Raw genomic sequence first — 14311 nt, forward strand, 5'->3', positions numbered from 1 at the left:
GAATCCCCTCTTCACCTCCAACAAAGCATAAATCACCCAATACACTGATCTCTATCTCAAAACCAACATCAATTCTCTGCAATGTACAAAATTCCAGCCTCTGGATCTCTGGGATGAGGGATCCATATATAGATGTATGCAAAGAGGATGAGTCAGCTTATGATTTGACTAGTGGCTTCTCTCTGTCAGTTCTTGCTTCCACTTGGAGACTGAGAGCCTCTTACTCATCCTTGGTCGAACTCAATGAGGCAAGTGTCATTGGGGAAGATTCTGGAAGCTTCCATTGTTTGTCCACCTCGCGGAATGACACTGCCATTTGTCATTTCCCGCTCAACGCACCCTGGTAGTGCATTTAGGTGCGTTGCAACACACCTAGCTAGTGTACTTGGGTGCTATGCAACGCAGCTAGCTAGTGGAGCAGCTGAAATGATCCTGATTTGATTGATTCTGAGCAGTTTCTGGTGGAGAACTTTTGGGAGAAGCTGTAATTGGTTGACCTTGTTCCTCTAGGGGTAGGAACAACACTTTTAGGGACTTAGGATCCCTTGGTTTATGGACATTTCATGCTTAGAGCTGTAAGGCACAAAAATGTCTATAACAGGTGGGTAAGGCTTTGGCCTCTCAAATTGAATTGGACTTTTCCCTCATTGCATGCATGGTGTCATCAATGTTGGGAAGTGTATGGTACTTAGAATGTGAAGCTTCATTCCACATGGTTGTCGACAAAGAGTTATTCAGTGACCTAGAGGAGAAATATCTCTAGATGCATATCGAGATGGGTGATGATGGGAAGTATAGTGTTACTAGATTGGGCACGATTGCTTTTCAGAGGGAGCATGGGGCTCCACTCACCTTAAAAAATGTTATGTATGTACCTGGGCTGAAGAAGAACTTGGTATCCATTTCCATGCTTGAGGATAGAGGCTATGATGTGATCTTCTTGAAAGGAAAGGAGTTCCTTCGACACATAGCCATGGGTCAAGTAAATAAGATAGGGATTTGTGTGAAGAATATCTATAAGTTGGAGATATAGGAGTGTGATTCTTTGAGTTCAAAAGAAGAAAATATGCAAAGCCGAGACGTTGGCAAGTTTTGGAACAGGTGATTGGTCCAGTTGCATCATGGGGCTTTGAAGATATTGCAACAGATCTATACCAGCCTTCCCAAAGGTAAGCTTGACTAAGTTGATACATGCGAGGAGTGTATTTTGGGAAAATACACCAAGTCTTCCTTTGGAGACAGAGACAGTCGAGCAGAGTCTATTCTAGAGAGAGTCCATTCAAATGTGTATGGACCATTCTCGATAGCATCCATGGCCAAACACATGTATTATGTTATATTTGTTTATGACTACTCTCGTAAATGCTGGATATTTTTCATGCAGAAAAATGATCAAACTTTCACAAAGTTTTGTGAGTTCAAGGAATTGGTGGAGAAAGAGTCAGGGAAGAAGGTTAAAGCTCTGCAAAGTGACAATGGTGGTGAGTATGTCTCAAATGAGTTTAAGAAATTCTGTACAACAGAAGGGATTAAACGATAGTTGATGACACCCCATAACCCTCAACAGAATGGGGTTTCTACGAGGAATAACAAAAGCATAATAGGGGCAGCAAGGGCAATGTTGCATGATCAGGGCCTACCACTACACTTGTGGGTTGAGGCATGCAACACAAAGGTTTATGTTCAGAATCGTAGCCCACATCAGATACTTGAGATGAAAACGCTAGAGGAGGCTTATTCCTACAAGAGGCCAAATGTTGGTCACTTCAGGATTTTGTAGGTTTTAACCCCGTACAAAAATTACCTGCATACGAATTCTAAAAACAGAAAATAAACAATGGAGAGAGCATAACACATAAAATAAATATACACAAAGATTTTCCCTGGATCCCAAAACTCGGACTACCAGATTTATTTTTCATTATGTTCCTTTCAATGTTACAATACATATATATACATCCTAAAACATCCATAAACCCCAATCCATTAACCTTGGATTAGAACATAATCGTAGTTCCCTTGACCGGATCTACAAAATACCATGGACCGAAAACCATCGTGCCCAAAAACATGTGTGAAATCCATGCACAAAGCCATAGGTAGGTCTGCCCACCTAATATAGGGTCCAAAAAAATTCCCGGGGCACTGCCCCAGATCCCATAGAGGGAGGCTACTGCCCCCCTCTAACCCCCAATTTAACTACTAGGGCTAGTCGTTGAAAGAATATAACACAACCCAACATTCTCCCATTTATTGTTTTCTTTCCACAGGGGGCCACAGGAGAGCTTAGCCATTGATCCATCCCTACAATGCCCATTTTTTCTCTACACCAAGAGAACTTCTCAAAACTCATAGATTTTGTCAATGCACCTGCAATATTCTTCAAAATGTCCACCTTTACCAACAACACCTTTTTTTCTTCTACCGTATCCCTCACAAAGTGATATTGAACATCAATGTGCTTTGTCTTTGAATGATAAGTACAGTTATTTGCCAAGAAAATTTCACTTTGGTTGTCACAGTTTATCCTTATAGCTCATTGTACTAACCCCATACTTGAACACAAGCTCTGCAACCAAACTACTTCCTTGCTTGCATGAGTGGCTGCCATGTAATGGCTTTGTAGTTGAGAGTGCCACTACAGATTGTAGATCTTCTCTGATCCAGATCTCCAGCCGAGTCTGCATCAACAAAGCCACGGATGTCCAAAACTTTGTCCAATCCTGGTATTCCTTGGCAGCACAAACCATAATCACTAGTGCCACACAAATACCTGAAAACCCGCTTCACTGATGTCCAATGCTCCTTCCCTAGTTTTGACATAAACCTGCTCAATACTCCCACTGCATGTGCAATGTCTGGTCTAGTACAGATCATTCCATACATCATACTACCAACTGCACTTGCATATGGAACACGGGACATGTCCTCTTCCTCTTCTTGTTTCTTGGGACACTGTTCAGCAGATAACTTTACCCCTATAGGAATAGGAACCTTCACCAATTTACTATCCTGCATATTAAACCTCTACAGTATTGTCTTGACATACTTCCTTTGGTTTAACTAGAGCTTCCTCTTTGCCCGATCTTGTTTAATTTCCATGCCCAAAATATCGTTTGTAGCACCAAGATCTTTCATGTCGAATTTGGAGGACAATTGGGTCTTCAAATCTTGGATAATTTCTTTGTCATTTCCAACCAGCAACATATCATCCACATACAAGACTAGATAAATAACACAGTCGCCAATTAATTTAAAATACACACAGTGATCTACTTTGCTTCTCGTGAAGCCAAGTCCCCGTATAAACATATCAAATTTATGATACCACATCCTTGGTGACTGTTTTAACCCATACATAGAATTTTTTAACTTGCATACCAGTTCTTTCTTACCCTTCACCACAAATCCTTTAGGGTTCTTCCTATAAATCTCCTCTTCCAGATCCTCGTGAAGAAATGTTGTCTTCACATCCATCTGTTCTACCTCAAAATCAAAATCAACAGCAACAGATAAAAGTAATCTAATAGAAGCTACCTAGGCAATAGGAGAAAAAATATCACCAAAATCAATTCCCGACACCTGGGGATAACCTTTTTCTACCAACCGAGCTTTGTATTTCTCCACCTTTCCTTATGCATTCATCTTCTTCTTGAACACCCATTCGCTGCCAATGGGTTTCCTTCCAGCCAGAAACTCCACCAGATCCCAAGCCTCATTTTTGTGCAAATATGTCATTTCATCAACCATGGCCTCTTTCCAGAGTTTGCCATCCTCTGCATTTACTGCTTCCTTCACATTTCTTGGATCATCATCAGTAATAGAGAAAGACAAATTTGAAAACAAAGCAGATGGACTATAACTTTCTAGCTGCCTTCTTTCTCGAACTGATCTTCTCAAAACTAGAGTTCGTGGCTATTCATCTTCTGATTCCTCTTCTATTGTAGAGTTTGATTCCTCCTCCTTTAGCTCAAACTCTATCTTCTCAGGTTCCTTTGGTAGGAATTCATGTTTAATAACATCTTTCACCTCTCTAAACACCACATCTCAGTTGTACACAACCTTCCTTATTACTGGGTTCCAAATATTATAACCTCTTAAACCATCCTTATACCCAATACAGATGAACTTTTCAAATTTACTATCCAAATTTGTTCTTTTCTCATTTGGAACATGTACATATGCATCACATCCAAATACTCTCAGATGTGAAAGAGAAGGTTTCTTACCAGTCCATACCTCTTGTGGAGTCTTATCCTCCAATGATGATGAAGGTGATATGTTGACCAAGTAACATGCAGTCTCCACTGCCTCTGCCCAGAATTCATGTCCTAACCCAGCACCACTAAGCATGCTTCTTATCCTTTCCATCAATGTCTTGTTCATTCTTTCTGCAACTCCATTTTTCTCAGGTGTGTATGGAGTAGTCTTCTTTCATTCTATATCACACTTCTTACAGAACTCTTCAAATTCCTTCTTGCAAAACTCTCCATCATCTGTCCTCGACACCTTTATCTTCTTCTCTGTCTGGTTTTCCACCAAAGCCTTAAATTCTTTAAACCTATCAAAGACTTCAGATTTATTCTTGAGGAAATATATCCATGTATTCCTTGAGAAGCCATCTATAAATGATACATACTACACAAACTTACCTGGTGATGGAACCGGCATAGGTCTAAACACATCATTTTGCACAAGCTCTAATATCTATTTCGCCATCTTACCACCAGAGGGGAAACTCACCCAATTTTGCTTCCCATATACACAATTTTCACAGAAATCAAAATCCAGAGATCTATTAGACATACCATCTACCATACCTTTACCATGAAGTATTTGAAGGCCCTTCTCTCCAATATGTCCAAGCCTTTGATGCCATAACATGGTCTTTTCTCCAGAGACCACTAGATTTTCTGCTCCACTTTCAGGAACCACAGAACTGTTGCACCCATCAATAACAGTGCTTCCTTGCAAATTGTACAGAGTTCCAATCCAAACTCCCTGCATCAATACCAGTGCTCCCCGAACCATCTTGCAGGTATCTTTTTAAAACACTGTTTTTACACCTGCATCATCCAGCTTGCTTACAGAAATCATATTTTTGGCTAATGCAGGAATATGCAGAACACCCAAAAGTGTTCTAATCCTTACACCTTGCAACTTCAACTTGAATTTTACGCGACCAATGATTCTATCCTTCATGTCATCCCCTAAGAAGACATCACCACCATCATATTTCTCATACTTGCAGAACCAATCTCTATGGGGAGTGAAGTGAAAGGATGCGCCTGAGTCAATCAACCATGCCTCATGATCTACATGTGTACTTGAAGAAGAAGCCAAGTACACATCCCCACCTTCATCTGAGGTGGTTTTCACCTCTGTAGAAGGAGCATCATCATATCCCTTTCCTTTCTCAGGAGCTTTAGATTTACAGTCCCTTTTGTAGTGCCCTTCCTTTTCGCATTTCCAACACACCTTTATAGGTTTTCCTGGAGATTTAGATCTCCCACATGAGGACTTATTTTTGTTTTTGTTCTGGGACTTTCCTCGTACAGATAAGGCATCACCATTCTGGATATCCATATTTTTCTGTCTCATCTCCTCTGTTAGCAAGGATGAGACTATTTCATCAAACCGCAAGGTAGTTGCATTGCTACCTATTGCAACAACCATACTATCCCATGAATTTGGTAGAGAACACAACAAACTAATGCACTTATCTTCATCTAAAGTTTTAATATCAACAGAGAATAACTGGCTTACCACAGTAATAAATGCGTTTATATGCTTTGTCATCGAGTCTCCATCTTTCATCCTTAGGTTATACAGCTTTTTCTGTAGGAACAGTTTATTCACCAAAGACTTAATTGGTACAAAGTCCCTAACTTGTCCCACAAAGCCTTTGTCATAGCTTCCCCTGATACATTCAGTAATACTGAATCTGAGACACACAATCGTATTTTGATTTTTGCCTTTCGATCCAACTTCTTCCAGTCTTCATCAGACATTGTCGTTGGTTTACTACCCAGATCTACTGCGATCCACTGATCTTTATCCACCAGCAGATCCTCCATCTTGAATTTCCATAACTCAAAACTCTGACCATTAAATTTCTCGATCTCTATCTTTCCACTGCTCGCCATCTTCTTTCACCACAAGAATTGATCCACAGATCTCCCACTGAACAGGGTCTACCACAGGCCCAAGCAAAACCCCTCAGCAGCAAAGGCGTCCCCTTGAAGCCAAAACAACTCTGATACCAAATGTAGGCTTTAACCCCGTATAGAAATTACCTGCATATGAATTCTAAAAACTAAAAATAAACAATGGCGAGAGCATAACACATAAAACAAATATACACATAGATTTTCCCTTAGATCCCAAAACCGGGACTACTAGATTGATTTTTCATTATGTTCCTTTCAATGTTACAATACATATATTTACATGTCGACGCATCCATAAACCCCAATCCATTAACCCTGGATTAGAACATAATCATAGTTCCCTTGACGAGATCTACAAAATACCATGGACCGAAAACCATCACGCCCAAAACCATGTGCAAAATCCATGCACAAAACCATAGGTAGGTCCTCCCACCTAATATAGGGTCCAAAATTATTTTTTTCCCGGGGCGCTACCCCGGACCCCATAGAGGGGGGCTACCGCCCCCCTCAAATCCCCTGACAGGGGGCGCTGCCTCACCCCCGCTGTGCCTGACGCAATGAAGGGGGGGCTCTACCCCCCCTCTAACCCCCCCGGTTTAACTACTAGGGCTAGTTGTGGAAAGAATATAGCACAACCCAACAGATTTTTGGGTCATTGGTATATTTCCATGTGACCAAAGATGCATGGAAGAAGCTTGACCCAAAAAGAGAGTTGGGGATATTTATGGGGTACACTGATACACCTCACAAATATCGGGTGTACATGCCGACAAGTCGGATGACAGTGGTTTGCAAGGATATTAGATTCGATGAGGAGAAGGCCATGCGAGTTTCCCTTGAGAGGGAGCTTGAGCTAGATGTGGATGAGGAGCTTTTATCTCCTAAGATTGAGGAGCCTCAAATTGATGTGGAGCAGCCACATGCAAAGGTTCCGGGAGTGGAGACATCCACTCAGGCAAATTCTTCCAGAGAAGGAAGAAAGTGCACTAGAGAGGCTAGTAGATTGTTGGATGTTGCACGGGAGAATGTGGGAGCACCCACTTCTCAGCATAGGCAAAGGAGGTAACCTGAGAGGTACACTAGATACATGGCTCTTATGGGTGCATGTGTTGTGACAGAACCATCTTCCTTTCAGGAAGCAGTGTAGCATTCGGTTTGGGTTGATGCAATGGTGGACGAGTATGACTCCATAGTTCAGAATAGTGTTTGGGATGTGTTCCTAAGACCAGAGGAAAAGTCAGTGGTGAGCTCTCGTTGGATTTGCAAGGTAAAGCAAGATGCATATGATAGTGTGGAGAAGCATAAGGCCATATTTTTGGCCCGTGGCTTTTCACAGTTAGAGGGGATTGACTATGATTAAACCTTTGCTCTTGTTGCATGGTACTCGTCAACCCAATCTATATTGGCACTATCAGCACATATGGGTTGGAAGATCCATCAGATAGATGTGAAGACAACCTTCCTTAATGGCATTATTGAGGAAGAGGTGTACATAGAGCAGCCTAAAGGTTTTAAAACCTTTGACCGTGATTTGCATGTGTACCAACTCAAGAGAACGTTGTATGGACTGAAGTAAGCACCCCGTGCTTGGTACAGCAGGATAGGTAGCTACTTCACCAGGTTGGGCTTCACGAAGAGTGAAGCGGATGTGAACCTGTACCACATAATGGTGGAAGGTAAGATGTTGATCATTATACTGTATGTTGATGATCTCATACAGATAGGTGATGAGAATTTGATCAAATATTGCAAGGAGGACCTTGCAAGAGAGTTTGAGATGAAGGACATGGGGCTCATGCATTACTTTCTTGGCATAGAGGTATGGCAGGGAGATGGGGAGTTGTTTGTATCTCAGGGAAAGTATGCCAACGAGATACTCAGGAGATTCTACATGGAGAGAAGTAAACCCATGGAGACTCCTCTAGTTGGTAACTGGAGGAAGGAGGATACTACTTCAAGGGAAGTAGTGGAAGCTACTATTTATAGACAGCTTGTGGTTTCACTCATGTACTTGGTGAACACATGAACAGATATGTGCTATGCAATTAACCAGCTTAGTGAAGTGATGGTTAGGCCTACCAAGCTGTATTGGAAGGCGACGAAGCATGTGTTGAGATACCTCGGGGGCAATACTCAGTTTGGGTTATGGTATAAACAGACAGAGGGAGTGATGCTTCAAGGCTTCACCGATGCAGATTGGGTAGGGAGTCCATCTGACAGGAAGAGCACATCAGGAGGGATCTTTGGTATTAGGCCAGTGGTAGTTTCTTGGTAGATCAGGAAATAGAGATTAGTTGCACTTAGTTCCACAAAGGCAAAATGTGAGGCTATCCGGATGAGGAAGATCCTGGTTGGTTTGTTTGGTCAGCAGGTGGATCCTACTGTAATTTATTGTTATAATCAGAGTTGTATCAAACTCTTCGGAAATCTAGTTTTTCATGATCGGTCCAAGCATATTGATATCCGATATCATCATCTCAGAGATTGTGTATTGAGGCAGATCATGTTGTTAGATTACATTCCCACAAAGGAGCAAGATGCTAACATACTGACAAAGGCATTGTCAAGATGTAAATTTGAGTTTCACAGAGACATGATCGGGGTAGCTAATAATCCCTTTCTTGTTGAGAGGGAGTGTTGAGAAATGGCAACAATAAATTCCAGTTTAATTTGTCCTTGGATTAAGCTGTGAATTAAAATCAAATTCTATTCTCATAGCAACATGTAAATAGTTAATTAAGTTTAATTAACTTAATTAGCTTAGGAATTTTGAGTTGGAAGTCTTTCTGAAGTCATGTATATGTTCTCCCTATATTATAGAGGTCCAAGATGAGTTAAGTATGAGTTGGAATTAGTTAACTCAGTTTACTGAGTTAAGTCTAGTTTAATTAGTTCCAAACAGTTTGAGGAACTAATAGTGCTTTAACAATCAGTTGGTGCACTAATGCATTAACTAGTGCTACTCTAGTTAACTGAAGATTCCCTCATCAGAAACTCATACATTTCGATTCTGAGAAAGACCCAGTTGAGAATAGAGTGCAGGGACAATGTACTATTTGTTGTAGAATTTTCTGAGTTGTACAGATGGTGCATGCAATCAGGAACTAAACCTAGAAGGGATTGCACAATTTAAGATGCATTGATTTCCCTTTAAGATGCGTGAATCAACCATAGGAATTTTTCCAGGAAATAGGGACTTGGAGAGCTACAGAATTAGCTAAGTGTTGACCAAGGGTTTTCTTGTGACTTGGAGATTGATTTTATTGAGTGTTGGGATTGTTCTTGTGAGAACAAGCATTGTAATCTCATCTTGTTTGTCTGATATACGCAATACATATAGTGGGGTTTTGAGATGTGGATTTCCCCAGATATGTATTGTGTTATGTGTATTAGATTCTCTTCCTCTTGTTGATTATTGTTTTTCTCAATATTTATGTGCTTCCACTGTAAAGAGTAGAAGTATATTCTTGTCACTTGCTTTAGTACATTGCATGAGCTTGTGAATCTACAGGAAATTCTACAAGGAATAAAGGAAGAAGAGGAAAGAAATCAGTGGGAGGAAATAGAGAAGCATGCAAAATTTTATCCACAAGAGGAGAATACATCAATAGAAGCACAGGATGTCAGATAGGCCACAAGAGCAATGAAATACATGGACATAGATTAATTTGCTCAGAGGATGAGAAACACTTTCAATAGGGGGGTGATGATAAGGCTCACCAATAGGTAAATTATATGGACCTTAATGCCACTCTCCAGCTTATTAAAATCAACTTTTCCCACATTTCTTTACATATTTTATTATATTTTGCTTAGTGAGAAGGGTAAAGATGAGATGTTATGTCATGTGGCCTAATGTGCATTAATTACAAGATTTGGAGAAATTTTGGCTAATTTAAGTGAAGGAACTCGAAGTAGACAAGAAAGAGATATTTTAGGAGATTGGATCTCTGTCCTTAACTCCTCAATCACTTGAAGATTCGTCCACTAGATCTCATCAGCTCGGAGTTATAAGCAGGCAAGCCCATTGAGGTCATTGGCAGCCAAGCTAGTGATAGTTGAAGACAAGTTGATCTCAAGTTGGGAGCCAAGCATCCCTAAATTTAAAGAAGATGTTGGTAGCTTTAGTTGTATAAATAAGAAGGCTTAGGGCCTCATTAGGATTGGAATTTTTTTGTTGTAGCCAAGAGGCATTTTCGAGCTAAGGCATTGTGACTGATAACTCTTATGTATTTTTGATATTTTGATGAAAATGAAAAGAATTCCCTTGATCCAGCACTGAGTTGACTGAGAGGGCTGAAGCTCTTGGGTTAGTTCCCAACCCTAGCAGCAGAGGTTCCTCTTTTTGTACATGTATGCTTAGATTACATTCATAATTAGCAACTGAAGTGATTTCGATTTTGTTTAAATTGCAAGTATTTGGATGATTACTTAGTTTTCTTCCATTTGTGGATATATAGATCAGTGGTATAATAGTGACAATAAACACTTCAGAAAAGTTTGTGGTAGTGGCCTCTACCTCATCTCCCTTATGGGATCATGGTTTGAGGGTTCCATTCACATAGCCCAAAAACAAATTTATTGTTTGATCACTACATAACTTAGGATTTCTTATTGCATAGATCATTGTTTCTAGACTTCTTAGAAGTTCCTGCAATTGTCGTTTTTGTCTTTTGAGTTTGCTATGGTTTAGAAGAGCTTCCCTTCATAAACTTATCCATTAGCTATTAATAACTCTGTTTTTCCTAAACTCAACTCATATTTTCCTTATATAAATGAAGTTGTGCATAAATAAAGAAAAGAATGTATGTTGTTGCAGGAGTTTCTGATCTGCAGTGAGACCTCATCTCGCCAACCTCATCCAAGTCTTCTGCACCTATGCTACCAAATTCCACCAAACCCTAATTTGAATTCATGTTTTGTAGCAAAGTGGACATTTTCCTTGAGCAAGTACAACCATCTTGAAGCCTTGGACTGAGCCTTTGGTAGTGTGCACCTCCTTTGTGCCTCATTTCCCCATCAAATGCCTTTGCCACACTTCAATCTACCTTTCCTACCTCCTGATAAGCTTTCGACCTGTTTCCTATAGTAAAACAGGGCATCCTGTAGTAGAACTAGGACATCCTTTAGTACTACAAGAAACCATGTAGTAGCCTGTTTTAAGCTCGAATTGAGCAGAAATGGTCATCTGAGCTTAGATTAGGCCTCCACTTGGCTTCCATACCCTCGACACCATTCCAGACCTATTTCCCCATACTTGTCTCCCTTACCAAAGAACAAATTGGTTAAATTATCATTTGCATTTATAAAACTGAAAATCAAAAAGGCTTTTTTTGCAATTTCTAGTTAGCACATGCATGCAACAGACACAGTAGTTCTTAGATAAAATTTCTTGCTCATTTAGTCCAGATAACTAGATTTTATATGTAAGGTTAAGTTAGGCCTCTTTTGCAAGAAATATGTGTAAATTCTTAGTTAGATGATTTCATGTCACTTTATAACATCTTCCAATTCAACACTTTCATTTCCTAGAGTAGGCAACATTCCCTTTCTGCATTAAGAGTAATTTTCCCTTTGCCATTTGGTAGTCAAAATCCTTCTAGTCAATAGAATACTAGTTTGAAAAACCCTAGTGGTCTATCGCCCCAGTTGAAAAGTGACAAGAGAAGACCATTGCATCTACCGTGTATACATCACTGTCACCTCCAAGTTTGTACGAACCCCGGGTTGATGAAGTAAAGTTGGTAACCCTAGGAGTTGCAACATTCTTGTTGCAATACTAGAGCTCATCAACTGCCATTAGGAAGTGATATCTAGTAACGATGTCCAATTATTAGTTTCTCTCTACTAAAAAATATGTTAATAAAATTTATGCTTTTCAAATGTTAAACCTTGGTTTTGCATGAATCATACCAAATAAATGTGCTGGCGTATTCCCACCGCCCCCACTAGGGCTATAAAGCCTGAGGGAATACATCAGCTACATTTTGTCCTATGTGGGAGCAGAAAGTGAGTCAAATCAATCTTATGAAAACATAGGTTACCCTAGTCCCTCCATGCATCTCTCGCCATTTCCCCGATAAGCAAAATTATGAAATAAATAAAAGATCTCATGTGTCAAAATCAAAATCAAAATGGATCAACTCGAGGTTCATCGACACAATAGGCCATCCAGCCTCGTACAAGGTCACATGGGGCCATTCCTTCCATAAACGATTTAACTACATCACGGAGTCCTCGATCAGGATTACTCAAGAGCTTCAAATAATCTTCTTGTGTTATAGTTAGACACATGAAGCAGATAATCTCCACTGACCTCCTTATCCCATTTTGTTGTGGCATGTGACCACATGTGAGGGTAAGAAGTAAGATCTCCTATATAATGATTTAGTTTTAGCGGCCTATGTTCTCATCTGCGACTTCCCATCATTGGCCTTCGTGGAGGAAAAATAACAAGATGCCCTCAAATATTTCCATAATTTTACCATGTACAGAGAAACAGTGATCAAGGCATATGCGTAAAGCATATACATATGTAATCTTTCATATTAATGAAATGTTACGGATTTTTCCAATGGAAAAAAAATTTCCATAATTTTACCTTCTACAAATGGAAGACAAGGGAATACGAAAAATGTCTCAAAATTAAATTGCTATTAAACTATCTCTCAACATTTAATATTTAAGTTAAAAATCTGCAGGACATTGAAGCATATCTCATAGCAAGTATGAATTTGAGATTCAATATAAAGCGTTTAATTTTTTTATTTCTTCTAATTTTTATTTAGTTCAAAACTTCGTGCTATCATTTATCAAGTCATGGAGTGCATCTTGCAATGTGCAGATGAGTAAGCAAAGCATGTTTTGATATTAAAATTTTAAAATTTGTTTGTAACATTTAATTTTAAAATTTTAAATTATTTTATAAATTTATAAATATAATTATAAAATTCTAATATATTTTTTTTTTTTTTTTTTTTAATATTTAATAAATTTAATTTATAAAAAAAAAATATTTATTTGTTTGTTTGGTTTTTTTTTTTAATCATCTATTTGGTTTTGGTCACAAAATATTAATTTTATCATCTTGTCAACTCAAATACATAGCCATATGAAGCCTTAACTACAAAGTCACCCCAAGAATGAGCTATATACTTTGTCTAATGTAAAATATATACCTTGTAGGCTTGACAAGTTGAGTTATTTAAGTATAATTTTGTAAATTATATAATAAATAAAAAATAATTGATATTAATTAATTATATATTTTTCTTTATTTAATATTATATATAAATATTAAATATTAAATATTTTATTAATATTTGATATATAATAATAATTAAGGTTAATAGATTTAATTATTTAATAAAAGTTATAAATTTTTTTTAAATTAAACTAATTTAAATTTATCTTAATTTCAAATATATTATATATTAAAAAATTCAAATAGTTCACACTGTAATTTTTTTACTTCACAACTCTCAATTTTATATATATAGTTAACTCAATATTAATTATGAAAATAATTACATGTCTTCCTCCTAGATGTAGCACACCATTAAAATATTTGAACCACACTTGTTGGTTCGAAATGTGTCCACTAAAATCTTCAATGTGATTTCTTCCTAAAAATTCTTATACATTATGATATGGATCATAGATGATTGAATTCGAAAATGTGTTTCCTTATAATAAGTCATAGATCTTACAAGTAAGTTTTCTTTCTTAAATTGAGATTATTATTATTAGTATCAATAATATATATTCATTTTTACTTATAAAAAACAAATCCTTCTAAAGACAAATATCTCTTTAAAAAATGTAATGTTTATATATATATAAAAGATATCTTGTTATATTATTTTTTAAGCAAAAATCACATGGTAGCAATGTCCAAAAAGCAAGAGCATTGCCACCATGTGGCTCTTGTAAAAATAGCAATGACAACAACATACAGAAATGTGGCACATATACACATAAATATAGTAGAGAACACATTAATACAGTAAAAACCCAACTCTTTATTAAAATAGCAAAATGTTGTAAAACAAAGACTAACTTAGGATGGTGATAATTCACCTCTTAAAAATGTACATTTTGGCTATGCTCATTTTCCAAAATGTTATTAATTAAGTTTT

The sequence above is a fragment of the Pinus tabuliformis genome, chromosome X, assembly GCF_031772625.1.
Source record: "Pinus tabuliformis cultivar Carrire ecotype Pingquan chromosome X, CPIR1, whole genome shotgun sequence".
Classification (NCBI taxonomy): Eukaryota; Viridiplantae; Streptophyta; class Pinopsida; order Pinales; family Pinaceae; genus Pinus; species Pinus tabuliformis.